This window comes from Scardinius erythrophthalmus (assembly GCF_964197995.2).
Source record: "Scardinius erythrophthalmus genome assembly, chromosome: 10".
NCBI classification, from domain to species: domain Eukaryota; kingdom Metazoa; phylum Chordata; class Actinopteri; order Cypriniformes; family Leuciscidae; genus Scardinius; species Scardinius erythrophthalmus.
In genome coordinates this window covers 33532818-33552064 of record NC_138230.1, presented here as the reverse complement: position 1 = coordinate 33552064, position 19247 = coordinate 33532818, and the positions used below count along the sequence as shown (strand labels likewise).

The window sequence follows — 19247 nt, the reverse complement described above, 5'->3', positions numbered from 1 at the left end:
TGCAGGTAATGATTAAAGTGATCATGGCCCCATTTTCATTGCTTGTTCTGAGGGATGTCATAGCCCGAGCCAAAATGCATTTCCAGCACGTCTAGAATTCATAAACCTGTTGGCGTAGCACTCGGGGCGTCTGTACGTTTTGTTTAAATTGGATGAAAAATAAGGTATTGACTGTGTTATTGATCGGTCTGGTGTTGCTGTAGGTTCGCGTTCTCTATATGTACGCCGCTGTATACAGCTGTAAATGAGCTTTGTTGCGCTGGGCGTCCTCTTCACCATCCTCAGCACATTACAATGAGTACACAGGGCGGAGGTCACATACGCCGCCGCTCCGCTGTGTGCACGGTAGGGGCTCTGAGAGCTTACTTTAACAACCTGGACTCCATTAGATGCTGACATTTCAGTGCATTGCTTCTTCACATTTTTCATATTTGTTATCTCTCTCTCTCTCTCTCTCTCTGCGTCCTTCGAGTAAGTGTCCACAAAGTGCTGTGTTTGCATAGTACAATTAAGAGGTACATGAAGGTTAAACTTTTTCAATTTAGTACAATAAAGGGTTAGTTCACCTTAGAATTAAAATCATTTATATAATATAATATAAAAAATATTTTAATGTTTATTACATGCAAGGGATAAAATGAATGCAACCAGCTTTGAGCCTATATGATAAAACAAGATGAACATTTGAGGGATAATGTACAGTCATATGACTTATTACACAGCTTTCACCGCATAAATAATGAAGGCGACATGACATATTGATTTGAGAAGAGCCTGTTTTAAAATCTTACGTGTTTCTTATCTTACAATCCATGTACAAAACAATCATTCTAGGTAAAAGACAAATTAACAATTTTAACATTATTACCATAGGCCTACTGTTTATACTGAATTCCTCCGGTTTTATTTTATAGTAAATACAGTCAATAATTGAGGTGCAAGATGGCACCGGCTGTGAAAGAATCACCGATTACAGAGAGCAGTGTAATAAATTATATTATAGTATGTTCTATTACATTATATGTAAGGGATAATCCACAAATAATTGAATGCACAGCTAGCTATGGATTATCCAGCCCGATCTCATCCCAAGGCGTCATATACTGACGCTTTTGACATTTCGTCTACATCCAACGCACATGGCACCCTTTAGCGTCAATATGAGACGCAGATAGATATGGGCCAGAAGGCGCCTCCTAGCGGTCTAACCCTAACCCTACCCCAGACCTACCTACCCATAACCGAACAAAGCTCTGTGTGTCTCATATTGACGCTAAAGGGTGCCATGTGCGTTGGGTGTAGACGAAATGTCAAAAGCGTCAGTATATGATGCCCTAGGATGAGAATGCGCTTTGACAATGCTCATTTGCTAGCATTTGCAACTTAAAGCTGTAAAAAAAAAAATGCAGTGCAATATTTGACCGGAAAGGTAAAAATGATGGTTATTTTCATCAGTTACGGCTCAGTAGATCTGGTATTCTGCCCACTTTAAATCAGACACAGAGATAAAGTAGTGCATACAATTACAATTACTTGAATTAATGAATTATAGATTTATTTATTTTTTAGTATTATTATTGAGAGAGAGAGAGAGAGAGAGAGAGAGAGAGAGAGAGAGCAATTATATGCATGTGTGAATTACCTGTGTCTGTGCAGCATCTCTCTCTTAACAATGAAGCTGTGAGTTTAATTACTTTTAAAACCAGTGATGTTACGTCCTCGTTGCTGAGAAATATAATGTAACAATTCAGTAGCAAAGCTATTTTCTTTTTGTCTTAATAGTCGTTGATAACTTTCCGTGCTCTTGAATGTTTCTGTGTGTATGATCTCCGATCTCTGTTTGAGGTTTTTTTTTTAACTATTTTATTACACTCCTTCCAGCCAATTAAAATAGAGTATTCCGACAGAAAATATAATATAATATAATATAATATAATATAATATAATATAATATAATATAATATAATATTTGAAATTGTTATACATTTAGAGCACCACATGATTTCAAATTTCTCCTTTTGTGTTTCATGGAAAGAAGAAAGTCATACAGGAACAACATGTTGGTCAGTAAATTGACATAATTTTCATTAGGGAAGATGCGCTAAGTTTATAATTGAATCTCTTACAGCTAGTGCACAGAAACAATCCATATACAAAACTGCAGTCGTTTCAATTACTCAATTACATTGCAAATGCAAACAGCTAGGACTTCAACTTCTATGTATAGTTACATGCCCTACAATTCTGTTAAGTAACAGCATGAGTTTCATATAAGGGTATATGGCTTGTTTTGCGGCAGTAGTGCTTCTTATTTTGTCAGCAATATTCTGTTAAACACACCTCTCACTGACTTTTCCAAGAGTGTGACCTTGCGTGCATCTGTGAGCGATTCTCTTTAAACTGTTTACTCTCCCCATGCAGGGGGTCTTCATTCGCTAACGCTCTGATGACATCTGACACATCAATGATAGGATTTAGGCCCTGTATGCTGGATTAGCCCCATTTGGTTAGCATGGCATTATTCCATTACGAGTCCTGAGAGCCCACCAGCTGATGCTGCGTCTGTCCCGCTGCCTGAATGCAGAAATGCAGCGAACCCATGAATGGCTTGAAGAAGCGCAGTCGTGCTCTTGACGTGTCCTTCACTAACCTTGCAGATTCTGTTAGCTCTGGAAAATAATTACTATCCACTTCTGATTTATTAGATGTTAGACTTGCTGCTAAAATATGACTGTATCAGACTGTATGTATCATTATGTCTGAATGAATGTGTAAGTAATAAATTACCATGTAATCTTAGTGGTAGTGATTTAAACAAACCCCTGATCATAATTATTAAACATTTATGCATAATTTAGCCCATACTGTTTACGTTACAGACATGAATGATTCCTCAAAAACCTGTTTGAGAAGACATGCCATTATTTCTCAGGGCAATCAAACTTACCTTTTTCACCTTTTACTTTATATACAGGTTGTAATAATAATAATTATTTTTTATTAATTACACAAAGCATTTTAGTTAAACTGAAAATATAAATGAAACAGAGGTGGCATTTCATTTAAAGGGATCTGTCATCATTTACTCAAACTCATGTTGTTCCAAACCTGTATGGCTTCTATGGAAATTATTCTTCTGTGGAACATGAAAGAAGACATTTTAAGAATATTGGAGGAAAGACAACATTGAAGCACACTGTATGTATGTCTAAAGAAAAAATAGACATTTCTCAAAATGTACGTTTTCGGTGAACTGTTCCTTTAATTTCGTACCACTTTTGATATTCAAGCTCCACCCACATCCAATTAGGTCTGAACACAGATACGGTCGCTGGATCCGAAATCACCCCCTATACCCTCATTCACTCTTCCCTACATTAGTCCACTGATAAAGTTAACTTGAGGAAGTAAATGAAAACGAGTGAGACTGAGTGTGCCGGAAGAACTGCCAATTTTGCATAGTTAGTGCTTGCTATTTAATAATCATTTGAAACTTGGCAAACTGGCAGCTCCATTAGTAATGAAAAGATTTATCTTGAACTCTATCATGGAAACTATGTATAAACCTTAACAATTTAATAATCAATTAAAAAGGAACTTATACCTGTATTATATGATGCTGTACGCACATTGGACCAGCGGTTTGGAAAATGAATGGACTGATGAATCACCATTTCATTTGTCGCGTGACTCTCACAGTGCATTATGGGTATTCTCTAGCTGTTGAGATTGAATGACAAACACTCATTATTGAGATTGAATGAGCGCACTCGATAAAGTCCACTATGGTTTTTGACACTACTACAAATGACTGTCCCCTCAAATAATGCCCTATTTAAGGGTATAGGGGGCGATTTCGGACATATCCAAACACACTCCTAATATAGAATTAGCTCTTTCGGACTACCTAGCAACCACCCCAAAAACCTTAGCAACTACATAGCAACACCCTGGCAACCACTACTTAAAATACTGCTTATTTTCTTCAGATCATGTTAGTCTTGTTTGAGTTATGATGATGGGTGTGATGCATCAGGAACATCAGGTTTAAATATATTTGCTTACGCCTGTGATTTGAAATATAATATCATGGTATGCAGTGTCCTGATTTGGAAGAACATCCATCTTGCCTTGCCAGCGTATGTTTGTTTAAACTCACTCATAGCGTGTTGCAATGTCGGCACAGTCAAAAAGCGCACAATGCAGCACAACATTTCTCTTTATGAATCAGTTTTATAGTCCATCTATAAAAGTGTGAGATCTACAGGATTTGCACCTGCAAGTTTATAGCAAAACACATAAATCTCTTGTTACCTCTAGCTGTCAGAGAGCACATCCCTCTGTAGGAGTTCCACAGCTGGAGTCAGTCAGCTAGAGCAAAGGTGCAAAAAGAGAGAGAGAAAGACTCAGAAGTCAGATCCAGGCAGCGGAGTTGGCGCTTTACTTCCTGTCCATTTTAAATCCAGTCTGTTATTTGTAAGCCTTGTTCTAGTTGAATAAAACATGCCATTAAATAATGCAAATGTCAGTGGACAATGCTGAAAACTCTTGAGAAAGGTCAGCCGAGACACAGGTAGCAGCACTATCAGATATGCAGTTCTGATAAGAGGGACCTGTGTACTGCCCGCCAAATCCCTGTGATCCATATTTCATTTTGTTTTCAGTCCAACAACAGTGGAATAATTATTGCGGGCTGAGTGGCGTGAAATATTTAGCTCTGATTTTAACGAAAGCTCATGAGGAGAATGTGACCCAATCCTTTTTAAGAGTGAAGCAAGATTTTGATCTTATGTATGCTTTTATTACTGTGCTTTACATGGCTTTAGGGCCAATGTTTTAGTGATGAGTGAGGAACGTGTGGTTGACTTTGACAAACAAGAGAGAGAGGGAAGTGTGCAAACTCTTGTTACTGGAGTTAGGTTGAGGCTTTGCTATCCCCTCATTAGAGTCATGGTTTACACACTCTATATATCATCATTGTGCGCTGTGTGTTTGGATTCTGGCCAGTGGCAATGGAACATTCTGAGGAAAACAACATCTGTAAGAATGCTTCCATAAGAAGGTCCAGCAACATAAAACAAGTGCACATGGTAAAAAAAACTCAATAAAGCTCTTCAGTGCTAATCTGCAGCACCTTCAGTTCAGCAAAAACTCTCTTATTATCAAGCTCCCTTTTCGCTGAGGGTTCTTTAGGGGACTACAAGAAACTTTGGCGATTAAAAAAGTGCTTAAAGTAGCGACAGATTTTTATTTGGTTTTCGTATTGTGACGTGCATCCGAGTGTAACAGATTATCGAAAAAGAAAAATGTAGGGCGGGAACTTGGTTCTTTTCGCTCATCGATTGGATTATTAGATGTGGGCGTTACACTCATAAATGGCAGGAGATCGAATGCAAGCTTGCAGTGTATTGTAAGAATGGGTAGAGTTTAAGCAGACTAGTTTGAAGAAGTTCAGGCCGTCACCAGAGACAAGTTATCTAATAGGAAAATTAAGTTAAATCAAGATTTTGATAAAAAAAAATAATAATAAAAGCGTATGCATGGATGAATCATTCACAATAAGATCAATAACATAAAAATACATAGGCTGAATTTTCATATCATGTCGACTTAAAAATAAAAAAATAAATATTGTGTCATAATTTACTCACCCTCATGCCGTTCCAAACCAGTATGACATTCTTTCTATTGTGGAACAGGAAACAAATTTTGAAGAACTTTGGGAACCAAACAACATTAGTTGCGTCCCAAATGATGCACTTACAGTATACACTATGTACTTATGCACTGTGTACTCAACCGTGTAGTGTATGGATTTTATAAGGTTATTTTGTCATTCAACATCAGAGTCTGATAGCCCTTCCCCCTCCCCTACAGTATGTAATGAAAGCTGCGACAGATGAGTGCATGAAGTATCCAACATTCCACACTTCGTTTTCTTTTTCTTTTTTTTTGGTTAATTGAATGCATCATCCGGGTATTTACAACGCATTCTCTATTTGGAATTTTCAGTGTGAACACACTACTCACACTATTTATTCTACAAAACGGGATAGAATAGTGCATAAGTACACAAATTGGGACGCGCCTATTGTCTTTCATTCTATGGACAAAAACACTGAGACTTTTTAAAAAATATATATCTTTTGTTGTCTACAGAAGAAAATCATTAAAAAGTTGTTAAAAGGCAGAAAGATCTCTGATGGGCTCATTTTCAGACTCTTTTTCACTGCTTGCAATCTAAAGCTTCCACAGAGACAGCTTCTTCTTTTTTTCTCAGGATAACTATTTCAATGATATCTCTCTGCCAGTAGGGACATTTGGCATTCTAATACCGTACAAGTTTCTCCAACTGCATCAGGATGTAAAACCTTTTTTGGTTATAATTGAAACTTTTTGTTGAGTGTATGTGAATTTTTTTAGAAAAATAAATAAATAATGGTAATGTAACAACTGATTTCAGGATGAGTTATTCAAGATCCTGATCATAACAATGCTGAACGTTTGTCTTCAGTCCAATAAATGTGAATGAAGAAGTTTCCATCGCCAGGAACATTGTGTGTGGAGATGAGAGTGTCTGTGTTCGTTTGAGTGAATGCTAAATCATAATCATGAGTTCCCAAACATTTCTTTCCTAGTATCTTCCGGTCAGCCTGAGTTCTGTATTAGTGCAGGAGGCAGGAGTTTTTCCTCAGATTCTTAGAAAAGATATGTATCTTCACAAAGATTCCTCACATAATTCAATAGAGAGTCATCTCAATTACTCAATCAATTTAATTAAAGATGTTGCCCAAGGATAACTATAGATCTCTCTTTATGTTAACAGTCTTTTACACACTGCTCCCTTTTTCATCTATTAAAAGCTTTGCACATGTGCATCCTTGTGCGTTAATAAAAAAAGACACCAATTCTCGATTGAGTTTAGATTTGGAATTCTGTGAAATGGCTAGCATTTACATTTCTCTCTCTCTGTGTCTTCCTGGCACAGTGTCTGGGAGCCGAGCCACTAAAGAAGGTGCGATCTGTGCCCATAAATCCCCTGCCACCTGATAAATGCCTGTTTCATTTACATTGCTTGGGCTGAAACAACACACTCTAATGTATATTTAGCCCCAGCGAAACCACTTCCTGAAAGCTCTGGAAGAGAGCAGTCTGCCTCAGCTAATTACTGCAGGAATGTCAGATGTGAGATGAGGACACGTTTCGGGAAAAGCCGGTTCATATTATGCAGACCTGTTGGTCGGTGACTACCTCAGTGTCCTAAAACATAGCTGTGTGTTAATTTAATACACACATTTCAAACTTGTTCCAAAAAACACAGTTTATTATAGATAGATAACTCTCTTCATGCTGCAACACAGCAAGGTGTTTATTTTTGTGTCATTTTTCAAAGTTATTGCCTCAGATAATATTTGCAAAAAAGGTGATGTCAGTGGGCCATCTGCCAAATGTTTCAAATTACTTATACTGAGAAGAAATGTATTGAGAATATAAACCACAAGGTTAAAAGGTCAAGCCTGTAAAGCTCTATATGTTGATTTATATAGATTTTAGAAAACATTAAGAAGGTAGCATTTGTTTGGTCTGGAGCGAGGCCACTGATAAATGATCTGTGTCCCTTCTTTCCACTGAGTTATTGTGTGATTATAGCGTTCATCCGTGTGGGTCACGTTTTTAATGCTTTTCTTTGACGTCGCACATGGTACGTTGCGAAATTATGCCTAACCGGGAAAAACTCTCCTCCAGATCACTTTGAATCAAGAGAGCATATTTAATTTTGTCTTAAACAGTCATAGAGGAATGAGCCAAGAATGAATATTATCATCATAACCCAGTGATATACCGAGCCATTTACCATAGCTATCATGCTACAATATGGGGAGAATGGAGACCGTGACCTCAGCTGGTGTTTAGAGGAGAGGACATGAGCAGCATTTGAAAACACCTGTGGGTTTAGCAAAAGAGATAACACGAGAAGTACTATCTGTCAAAACAAGAGCCAGAAAAGCTCTTTCACTCTTTTTAAGCACTTTCTTGAACTCCCAGCCCTGTTAGCAACTGTCAATCGGTCTAAGAGACACAACAGCCTCAGGAAAATATTGGTTCATACTAGCGAAACCAGACTTTTGACTTGCAGCATAAACACCGGTCCTCATTTTAACGTTTTCTGGCCAATAACCACCTACTTAGGAATAGACCATCAACTTACATGTAAAGTTACCATTTACTGTACAGGTTTTTTTTTTTTTTTTTTTTATCTTTATCTTTATCTTTTAGAGGCTCTATCAAAAATATTTTTTTAGTTTTTCCTCACCATTGACGTAATTTTCTGGCAATCCAGGTTTTTATTGTAATACGGTAGGGGGCGCTATTATGCATCTTCTGACAAAGTACAAAATCTTTGGATCAAAACACAGGTGAAAAAAAGTGATAGAATCATTGCTTATGCACATGTAAAATAACGTGATCATCAAACATTAAACAGCATATAAATCAAAACTGCCTAACGTTACCGAATGAAATGTCAACCCAGGAAGAGCTACATGACTGTTCAACCTTTGGGGGTGTTGATGGACTCGACGTACTCTGTTTTGATCATCTCTCTGAATCCGATCCGGACGTACAGTAGTCTATTTTCTCAGCTTTTTGTTTAAAATTTTGCTTTTTTTATGAAACTCACCCACAGTGTTGATAAAAAGAATGCATGAAGCTAGAATTAAATAATTTTGTTTAAAAGCGGATGCAAATTTGTTTTGTTTAAAACCCGGGCTCTGTTCTTTCTTCGATATATTGCATGTTCAGATATTCATACAACAAAATATTCTGGGGGCCATGAAAATTTTGCGAAAATTAGGGCTGGGAAAAAAATCGATTTGATTAAAAATCAAATTGGTACCTACCAATTTGAAAAATCGATTCATATTTTCAAAAAAATCGATTTTTTAAAAAAAATTCTCCCCCTCTTCAGTATAGCGTACAATACATACATTTTGCATTCGTCAAATCTTCCTTCAGGGTTTCCGTAGCACGCTCCCTGCGGTGCAGTCCTCGATGCTTCACGACATCACGACTAGCGTGTTTAATTTTTTAACGGTCCTCCACGGCGACGGCGCGCGAGTAAGTGAGTGAGTTAGTGAGAGTGTGTTCGCGAGTGAGTGTGTGTGTGTGTGTGTGTGTGTGTGTGTGTGAGAGAGAGAGAGAGAGAGAGAGAGAGAGAGAGAGAGAGAGAGAGAGAGAGATTGTGAGTGAGTGTGTATGTGCGAGTGAGTTTTTTTTTTCTTTATAAAAAAATTGCCCAGCTCTAGCGAAAATTATCAGAAAATGCTGGTGTTTGCTGGGAACTTTTTTTTAAGCAGGGAAAGAGTAAAGTACAATTGATTAAAGTGCAGTCACATTTACCTTTATTCAGTGAATTTTTACATCCATCCGGAATGGATATTGCTTGTGATGGCGAAAGATTTTCGCATGCAGATTTTGTATCTTATTCAAGTTAGTCACGATTTTTCAGTTTACTAATAGAAAGCTGCTTGGCTTGAAAGTGACTACTTGCGAGCGATAATTCATGCATCACTTTACTTACAATGGACAGTGGACCTTTTTGTTAGTAAAATGTTGCTACTTTTACAAATATAATTTTTTACATTATTCATTTGTAATATAATTATTTATTATAGATATTATTATTATTATTATTATTATTGTTATAACTTCAAAAACAAGTGGAGTATACAGTTCTGCTTATCTATTTAACATGCATCTAAGTGTTTCAAAGATTTATTGCTACTTAAAAAGTTTTTGCAAATTCAGTAGTTAGTTAGTTAGTTAGTATAGTTACCGAAACAATCCTGTGCCCTTACTTTCAGAACTTAGGTTGCACAAACTAATCCGATTGGAACTGGTGATTTCATTCAACACTTAACATCTCGTCATTTTGGTGTGCAATATGCATCCAGACTTAAAACACACACTTCAACCACACACATACACAAACACAGATTAGAAATATGAAAGTTTCATGGACATTATCTATCAGATTGATATCAAAATGACTTCACGTCCATGATAAATCACCAAAGATAACTTGCAGGTGCTGCTCTACAATCAAAGCACAGATAAGAAACGCTATTAGGACCTCTCATTGTGCTGCTCTTTCTTTATTGAACATCTATAGCTTGTCTCTATTATAAACGGCAGACCCATTTGTCATTCCGGCAGGCCACTGGTCTTCTCACTCAGATACTTCCTGACTTATAGAAGAATAGCTGATTTAATGACTTCCGATAGAAGAGGGGTTGGCGTTCGGCTCTCAGAATTGCAATGCTCTAAAGCTAAAGTGCGACCTGCTTATTTACGATGTTGGATGCCCCAAGATGCAGTCCCTATGCTCTCTTTTCTGTTTTCATGGTATTGATTTTTTCCCCCAGTATCCATCATATCAATCCTCCGCAAAGAGACTACAGATCCTGAGACATGGTGCCCTAAGTGGGGACGCTGAGACCTTTTCCCATGACCACTTGGTGCTTGATTCATGGCTTCTGGTGGCCATGATGGATGGATTAGCCATCACTGGTAACTCAGTTAGCATCTTCTGGCCTGTAAGTAAGTGGGGGGGACGTGTGGCATAGTAGATTCCCAGTGTCCATTTGTGTCAGGTTGTGATTTCATGTCCTGCACTGACAGCCTTTGACCTCCACTCCGTAAGTTTGTGCTTGGCTTGATTTTATATCAGCTCTCTGTCAAAGTCTTTATGTGGTGTTTGGCGGTAAAGCAATAATGTTTTTTTTTTTTCTTCTTCTTTTAAAAAAGAACATCAGGCTGCTTTATGGTCACGGAAAGTCACTGCAGTCCTCCCCCAATCCTTTTAAAAATGATTTATCTGAGATTGATTCATGGAGGATGTGAACAGTATGAATCCTTAAAGTGTTCCAGGAGAAGATGGTGTAGCTGAAATCTGTTTGCTAGCGTTTGTGTCTGATGAAATAATGTTTATGGCTCTATTACTTGATTTGTATTTATTTATTTTAGTTATTTGTCTATGATTTATTAAAAAAATAATAATAATAAAACCATACATACAATGACTTGAATGCATAGTTTAATATTGGATCAAGATGATGATGATGATTTTTTTTTAAGGTTAAAAATACCATGGTTAGGGTTAGTCCTGATATTATAATGAAGAAAAAAAAGCTTCATTAAAAATGTTTTAGATTCTTAAAAAGAAAACCTTTTGACTATATTTGCAAAGCAGTTTTGTTAAAATGTTATATAATTGACAAATTTTGTCTGCCAAATAAAGTGGTGCAACCAACATGAAGAAACAATTAGAAAAAAAGCATAAAATGGTAAATGAAACCATAGAGATGACCCCTGCGACAACATATTTTAATAAATGTTTCCTCGCATGATACAATGTCAAATGTTTGTACTTGTTTTTTCATTACATTTTTTGAGCCATTAAAAAAATTGTATAAATGTTTTTCAAAATAATATGAAACCAACATGAAACTGGCACATGTGTTTTAAATTAGACTTTTTGAAGATTTTTCTTCTTTTCTTTCTTAATACGAGTCAACACACTTCTTTGTCGTTGACCCGTAGTTGGTTGTACTCAGAGTCTCATGGTTATGATTAAAAAACTGAGAATATTGCTGCTTATAATAAAAGAGTCGTTGAAACTGACAAAAACATTTGTGTTTACAACAGCCATGCTGTGGACTCCAGTGACGAACTTACTACGTGAAAATGAATACGATGAAAAAGGCATTGACAATCGCCCACTGTCCCGCCGCAGAGACCTCATGATCTGCATTTGTGTCCATGGCACCATGCTAATCTCTTCATTAAGTTTATGGCCGGTCAGCCAACATAACTCCTCACTGCGGCAAGCCTTTGTTGTACGAACTCTGTAGTATGTTTACCAGTCGCCCTTGTCCTGGGGCCACTGCCAGAGTGTGTAGGAGACAACAGAGGACAGTGTGTGCTTGTAAATAACACCATTCTCTCAGCATGCCTGCGTGACCGTCTTACTATATGACCACCCCCACCACACCTCAAAACATTAGCAGAGGATCCCTCTATGCCCAAGGACTCGTAACCTCTGTGAACCTCTGTGCACTGGGAGCTCCCTGTCTTCTCAAAGAGAGTCTGTTAGTCTCCCTCAGCTTGTGTACAACCAGCACACAACTCGAGTTTTGTTTCTCGTGTAAATTTTGTTCTTTAGCTCTGTCCGTGAACAAGCCCTGGTTGTGTGTGGTGTGGTGAAGAGAATGGCTTGGTGACGGAATAGAAAGAAAGAGCAGACTGATGCGCTCAGTCTTTGTGTGGACTTCTGCATTCATGGGCCCATGTGACTCCAACAGCAGGGTCTTTGGTTTGGCCCGGCACAACACCAGTGCATTGTAAATACCCAAATGTGTTTGGAAGCTAATCGCTGAGCATATTTTCATTCTGGGCCATCGTGCAGTAGACTTTGCCATAGTAAAGTATCTGGGAAGATGCTGACTTGTTTTGAGCTCTAAGACTACGACATGCACCAGGGGCAGTCCTGACTCAATTGGTGGCCTTGGTTAGATAACACATTAGAGATAGATAGATAGATAGATATATAGATATATAGATATATAGATAGATAGATAGATAGATAGATAGATAGATAGATAGATAGATAGATAGATAGATAGATAGATAGATAGATAGATAGATAGATAGATAGATAGATAGATAGAACTATCTATCAAACTATAATGAACTCATTTGATAATTGATGTACTTTACACACTTATTGAACTGAACTGGATCAACACTTAATTGACTTGAATTGGCTGAATAATGACTCCTATTGTCTTTTTTAGCGCTGCTTTACTGAAGAATTTGGATTTGTCTCATATTTGAAAAAATTTGAAATAAGTTCTCATACTTGAAAAAGCCACTTTCGCACACAATCCTGGTAAATTACCATAAAATTACCAGAAAGACTTTTCCAGTAAATACACAAATGCGCTGTTCACACAAGCAACAGCATTCTGTCTTTTTACCGGTAAGATACCATTCACACATTTGTACAAAAAAAAAAAAAAAAAAAAAAAAAGCTTAGGCCACTGAGCAATGTAATTGGCCCAAAGCAGACTTCTTACGTCAACACGTTCTGACCTCGCATCTGCTCTGGCATTGTGCCGAATTCTGACCCTGTCAGATTATTACTCCCATCCCCCTGACTGATTCCCCAGTATAGGTAGGTTTAGGATTAGGTGTAAGGGGGGTTAGAATTAGGCAACCAGGTAGCGGCCTCAACAAGGGGGGTAATAAATTAAACAATTAATCCTGTTCTTTGTTCACACACAGCTTAATACTGGTAACTTACTGGTATTGTTACAACTTCCCATACTGGGAAATTGCCAGTTTAAGTATTGTGCAAAACAGTGTAAAAACTAATTTACCTGTATTTTTTAAAAGGTCATGTCCTGTTTATACGTGATCTCTTTACTGTAATTTACTGGTAATTTACCGGTAAAGACTGCATATGTGAAAGGGGCTATAGATTCTGATGGTTTCCTGTTTATTACTGTGAAGTTGCTTTGAAACAATCTGGATTGTATTAAGTGCTATAAAAATGACTTGACTTGACTAGATCTGCATGAATGTGTAATCTTTATCAGTCTTGTACTTGAATTTTTAATTAGCATGCAAGGCAACCTGGGTTTAAATCCTGACTTTTTTTAAGCTTTTATTTTTAACCAAGCAAAATTGCAACTGAGTTTCACAGCCAGCGAGCAGCATTTACATTCATAATAACTTCTTTTGTGTTTCACAAGTAAAACGTTTGTAGCGACATGATGGTGAGTAGATGTAGTTTCAATAAACATGTAACTTCATTTGATGCTTTTTTATTTTGAAAATGGCATTCAAAATTCATTTAGCAATGTGGTAAACTAATTGGAAAAAAATTACTTAGGAAAATTCATTTAGCAGTGTGGATGATGCTTCTAATACTGCAGTGCTTAGTTTTTATTTTTTTCTCTATTCTCGAGAACTCAGATAAGTACTGGATGAACAAAGGAATTTCATGTATCTCAACTTGTAATACAATAAAAAGTGATGAAATCAAACAGCACAAAAGAGGGACCGGGCCGTCTCGACTTGCCTGCAGCAAATACGCAGTAGCAGATTTGGGATCTGGCTTTGTTCTGCCGGCTTCTTTGTCTGGCTCGCTCTGCGTGTTGTCTGAGGGCTAACACTGCTTTAAAACAGAAGTCCTACTGGGCTCCAATTAAGACCAGGAGAAGAATTAATGAACAAGTCCTCCAAGTCAGCCTCAGCTCTCAACTGCTCTATTTATCAGACTGCTCAGGGGGACACATGGTCTCAATTCAAACCCACAATTTCTGTCTTCACTAAATTAAATATGTGTAATTTATGTTTTTATAAACATAGATGACCTTGCCATCAGCTATAGAAGTTCTAGTCATTTGAATCTTTCTCATTTTTACCCCTCCTCTCTTCATTATATTGCATTTCATTTCCCAACATGCCCATAAGCCATGTTCAGGTTTCTCTGCTGACTATAAAAATGGATGGTTGGAGGGCAATTGGGAGAAGAGGGATGTTCCGTAGAAACACATGCTGTTCAAAGTATTTTCCAGTCAATAGGTGCAATAGACTTCGGTGTTATTTTTTCTCCCTGAACTGTAAATGAACAGCTTTTTTCCCCCAGTTTTTTTTCCAGTGTGACATGCACCAATTTGTATAGACAAGTTCCTTTGGGGAAAATCTTGAAGGTAGAGATGAAAATGAAAGTAAATGAAGATTTATGTATGTGATGATACTCCATCATCTTCCTTTGAAAGCAATACATTGCTTTTAGATGCTATGCTTGCTTGAAATTAATCTTGGGACTTGCATTGATCTTTCGAAATACCAAGATGAATCATTGCATGTTTCAGAAAATCCCAATTTTGATTGGGATCAAAATTAATCCCAATTATTATTATTATGAATACTCAGGTATTTCTTTTCTTCTTGAAGCTAAAGATGCAAATACTAGTGTGGGGTTTGCGTATTTTCTTGCATATGCGGTGTTGTGGTCCGGATGCATTTATACCTGTCCTCCTGTGTGCGAGCAAACATTATTTAATGTCACTAACTCACGCCCTTTACCTTTCAGGTTTCAGCATCCAGCCAAATTTTCCATCAGTTAACATACGCATATTGTTGCGTAAACAGAAGCAAGCGGCCCAGAGCACTCCTCCCAGAGATGGCATAACGGAGAGACCCTGATGAAGACAGATCCTATCGTTAACTTTGCACTCAAAACGGGGCCCCATGGGGAACCGTGTAAATGCTACTAGCCTTTTCTCCTAATGTTGGTGTCTCTGTTATAGATTGTTTGCCATTTTGAAAAATATGCAACTGTGTCTTTTGCCATTTTTTACATCTCTGCATGAGGTACCACCACCACTATGCTTGACTGCAACACTAAGAACATACTCAGTCATGTATGATGATAATCACTGCCTGAGACTTTTGCTGTTATATTTATATTTTTAATGTATGTTTCTGTCATATTCATGTCTCAGTTATAGTTGTGACTAAGCTTAGTTGAGCTTTTTTATTTTTCAACACAATGAGCTAATGCTATTGCGCAACAAATTTACTCGCAAAAAAAAAAGCTGTGATATTGTTAATGAGCATTTGCATGGCATGTGAAATGGTATCACTGATTATTTTTGGCAAATTAGCTATTTCTTAAATACTTTTCTCTTTATTTATATTTTGCTTTATATTTTAATTAAGTGTAAATGTGGTGGGGTACACCAGGTCCAACATTTTACGATTAAAAAAAATGTAAAATGATACTTAAAGCACCACTTGGGGAGTCAGTGTTTTTTAACAAATCAGTTGAGTGAATGATTCAATGGCTTGTTTACAAAGACAATTGCTGAATTCTGAACAGCATACTACATACTACTACGTTCTATGGCAGGAATAGTAAGAGCAGTGTGCAGTTCAGAAATCGGCAAATCTCTTGTCTAGTTAAGTTGATGGTGACGTGTAGCCAGGTATGGTGTTCCATACTCAGAATCTGTGTTCTACATATCACCCATCCAAGTGCACACATACAGCAGTGAGTATTGAACACACACCCAGAGCAGAGGGCAGACATTATTGTTGCGGCACCCGGGGAGCGATTGGTGGTCAAGGGCACCTCAGTTGTAGATGTGGAAGAGGGCGCTGACCTTCGGTTTACAAGTCCAACTCTAATCATTAGGCCACAACTGCCCATGAATGATTAATACGCTCTATGCTTGAACGCTGCTGATGTATTTCCGGTAGAATCTCAGCCAGCGTCTTTACTTCCGCATAGCGCGTTCTATAGCGAAGTGTACTAGTGGCAAAACTTTCATGAAATTTATTTTCTCAGAAACGGAGACAGTGATTTTAGAAACCGATTCGCTAGTCGTATTTTGCATGATATAAGAGAATACTCACCCTCAAAGTTGTCGATGTAGCTCGAAATATATAATTTAAAGCCCTTCTCTTTCTTACTCTCTTACTAGCTAACTGCCTCACAATATTGTTAACATCATTCATGTTAACTGCTGCAATTTTTTTAACAAATTGATTGAGTGATTTCTAAATATAAGCCTATCAATGCTTTTGAATGAATCATTTGGGTGAATGATTCAGTGAATCACTCAATGGTGACAGCGTCTGAATTTAGAATAGAACACTTCCATACTAATCTATGCACAATATATTTGTATTGCAGAAATAGGAGTAAAATGCGTTCCAGATTCATCTAGTTACTTGTTTCATGTGACTCTCTCACTTGTCGCCACCTACTGGCATGGCAAAGTAACCTGCAGAAAGAGTCACATTGTACTTAGGCATCTTAACAATTATATAATTGGCTCTTAATGTTGTGATATGGTCAGCACCTGCAGCCCCAAACAGTATCCTGTATGCCAGTAGCCCAAACCTAGGGCCCTATAATTTCCGCGATCACGGAATCGCGGACGGAATCACGGAATCGGCAAATTAACGCAGAATTTTACATATTTGGAATAAAATTCTGTTTTTGTGTGGGAGAAAAACGTATGTCTGAGGAAAATCGCATATTACTGAAAGAACGAGCAGAGAGAGGGGCCCGGTGTTGTGCCGAATTTCGACCCCCGCCAAATTATTACCCCCCTAGTATTTGTAGGTTTAGGATTAGTTGTGGGGGAGGGGTTAGGATTAGGGGTGGGGTTAGGATTAGGCAATCAGGTACTGACTTCAACGAGGGGGGTAATAATTTGGCAGGGGGTCGAAATTCGGCACAACACCGGGATAATCACACAACGCGTACAAGTCTGCTAATGATACGTCCGATTCGCGTACTAATGACTCCTTTGAACCGATTCACTTTAATGAATGGTTAAAACAACTGATCTGTCCAACACTGAATCGGTTCGGTGTATAACAAAATCGGTAACACTTTACAATAAGGTTCCATTTATTAAACTCTGGTTAACTAGATCAGTCAAAATTAACTTTTAATAAACTGCACTTCTACAGCATTTATTAATCTTTATTAATGTTAATTTCACCATTTAGTAGCCTACATTATTTAAATGAAAAGTTGTATTTGTTAACATTAGTTAGCTTAATGCACTGTGTGACGTAACCTAATAAAAATACAGGGTTAGGGTTAACTAAGATTAACAGAGATTAATAAATACAGTAACAAATGTATTGCTCGTGGTTCATGTTAGTTAGCCTAATACATTCACTAATGTAAACAAACCAAACCACATTTAACACCTCTTAAAATGAGAATTTTGTTTGTTACCTCAATAAATTTAGGGTCATTCCTATTTTATTTGTGTACATTTTAATCATTTACATTAAAAACACTCTTTTTACGACTAAAATAACAGTAAAGGGTAAAAAAAAAAAAACTGAATTCCCAAAAATTTAAACGGAAAAAACGGAATTTGCAAAATTAAAACGGAAAAAACGGAATTTGGGAAAAAATTATACGGATTTTATAGGGCCCTACAAACCCTGCCTAATCTTAGAAACTACACCAATCACTGATGTTTGTGTCAAGCTGTCATACTTCCCAGCAGTACAGGAGGAGAAACGCGAAGAAGAAGGAAACCATCTCTCGCCTCTCATGAAAAGAAAGCTAGTGTTTTGTTTGTTTGTTTGTTCTGAGTTCAATCAATACAGCCGCTATTTCTTTACAAGGCTGACAGCACTCCGTCAACAGCAGATACCTAATATTCTGATTTCATACCTCCCCCTGTGCTGGGTCTCCAAAGATGGACTGCTTGATATTGACAGACAAAGCTCACAATGCTCCTCATTCATTTTGGGACAGCGGTTGGAGGCTGTTCTTTAGCTCTGGTAAAAAAGAAAAAAAACTAGGTGCCCGTTTTATAAGCCCTGAGTCGCAAAGAAAGAAAGATGAGGTAATGCAGAGTGAGAAAAGCAGCTGATAAAGAGCTTCTCTCTCCTCCTCCTCTGCGCTCTGTCTTTTTAACCCTCACCCTCTGTCTTTCTTTCACTCCCCTCTATCTCCAGGGCACAGGCACAGGTATAAAAGAATCACAAATTGTTTTTGGCCCGGGCCCAAGTAAGCCAATCACTGTCTAACCGGAGTGATCTCATTCCTATTAAGACCATTTGTTCCATTCTAAATCCAATATCTGTACTGTCAGTAATAATGCAATTTCAGAGGGGGTGCAGGCGAAGGGAACGAAGACCGGATAACTGGGAATGTGACTATGGTGATTTTACCAATGTAAGCCTGGAAGCAATGCATTGTGGGCTGTATTCAAATTTATACGTAAATGCCAGAATAGATATGACTCAAAGAGGTGACCTGAGAAATCACACCTGTCTCTGTAACATCCCTTGGTTCTGTAAACAACCAAAAATAGCCAATCTGAAAAGGAACCGATCAGAGAGAACTCACTGCCTGTCATGTTTGGATTTGATGAAAGTGGGTGTGCTGTCTTGTCTTTAGAAAATGGTATATTGCCAAGATGAGGTGTCATTGGGGTGGTTTAATTGCAGGGATCAATATTTAGCTAGTTAGCCTAGCAATTAGCTCCTGGAGAAAGGCAAAGATTATTATATAACATGAATACATATTGAAATTGACTTTCAAAATTAAAATGCAAGTAGGCTAAAACACATAAACAAAACAGATATTATAAGTATAATAAAATCTATAACCTAAATGTATAATCATGCAAAAG

At 37.6% G+C, this 19247-nt stretch overlaps 1 long non-coding RNA gene across 1 annotated transcript in view; it reads left to right on the top strand.

The window, feature by feature from the left end:
- LOC308697432 overlaps positions 1 to 15862 on the top strand; it is a 148577-nt gene extending 132715 nt beyond the window's left edge. The window contains exon 4 of the long non-coding RNA XR_014030938.1: positions 15164 to 15862. This is a non-coding gene — a long non-coding RNA (uncharacterized lncRNA). The remainder of the gene's footprint in view (positions 1 to 15163) is intronic.
- Positions 15863 to 19247: the final 3385 nt, after the last annotated feature.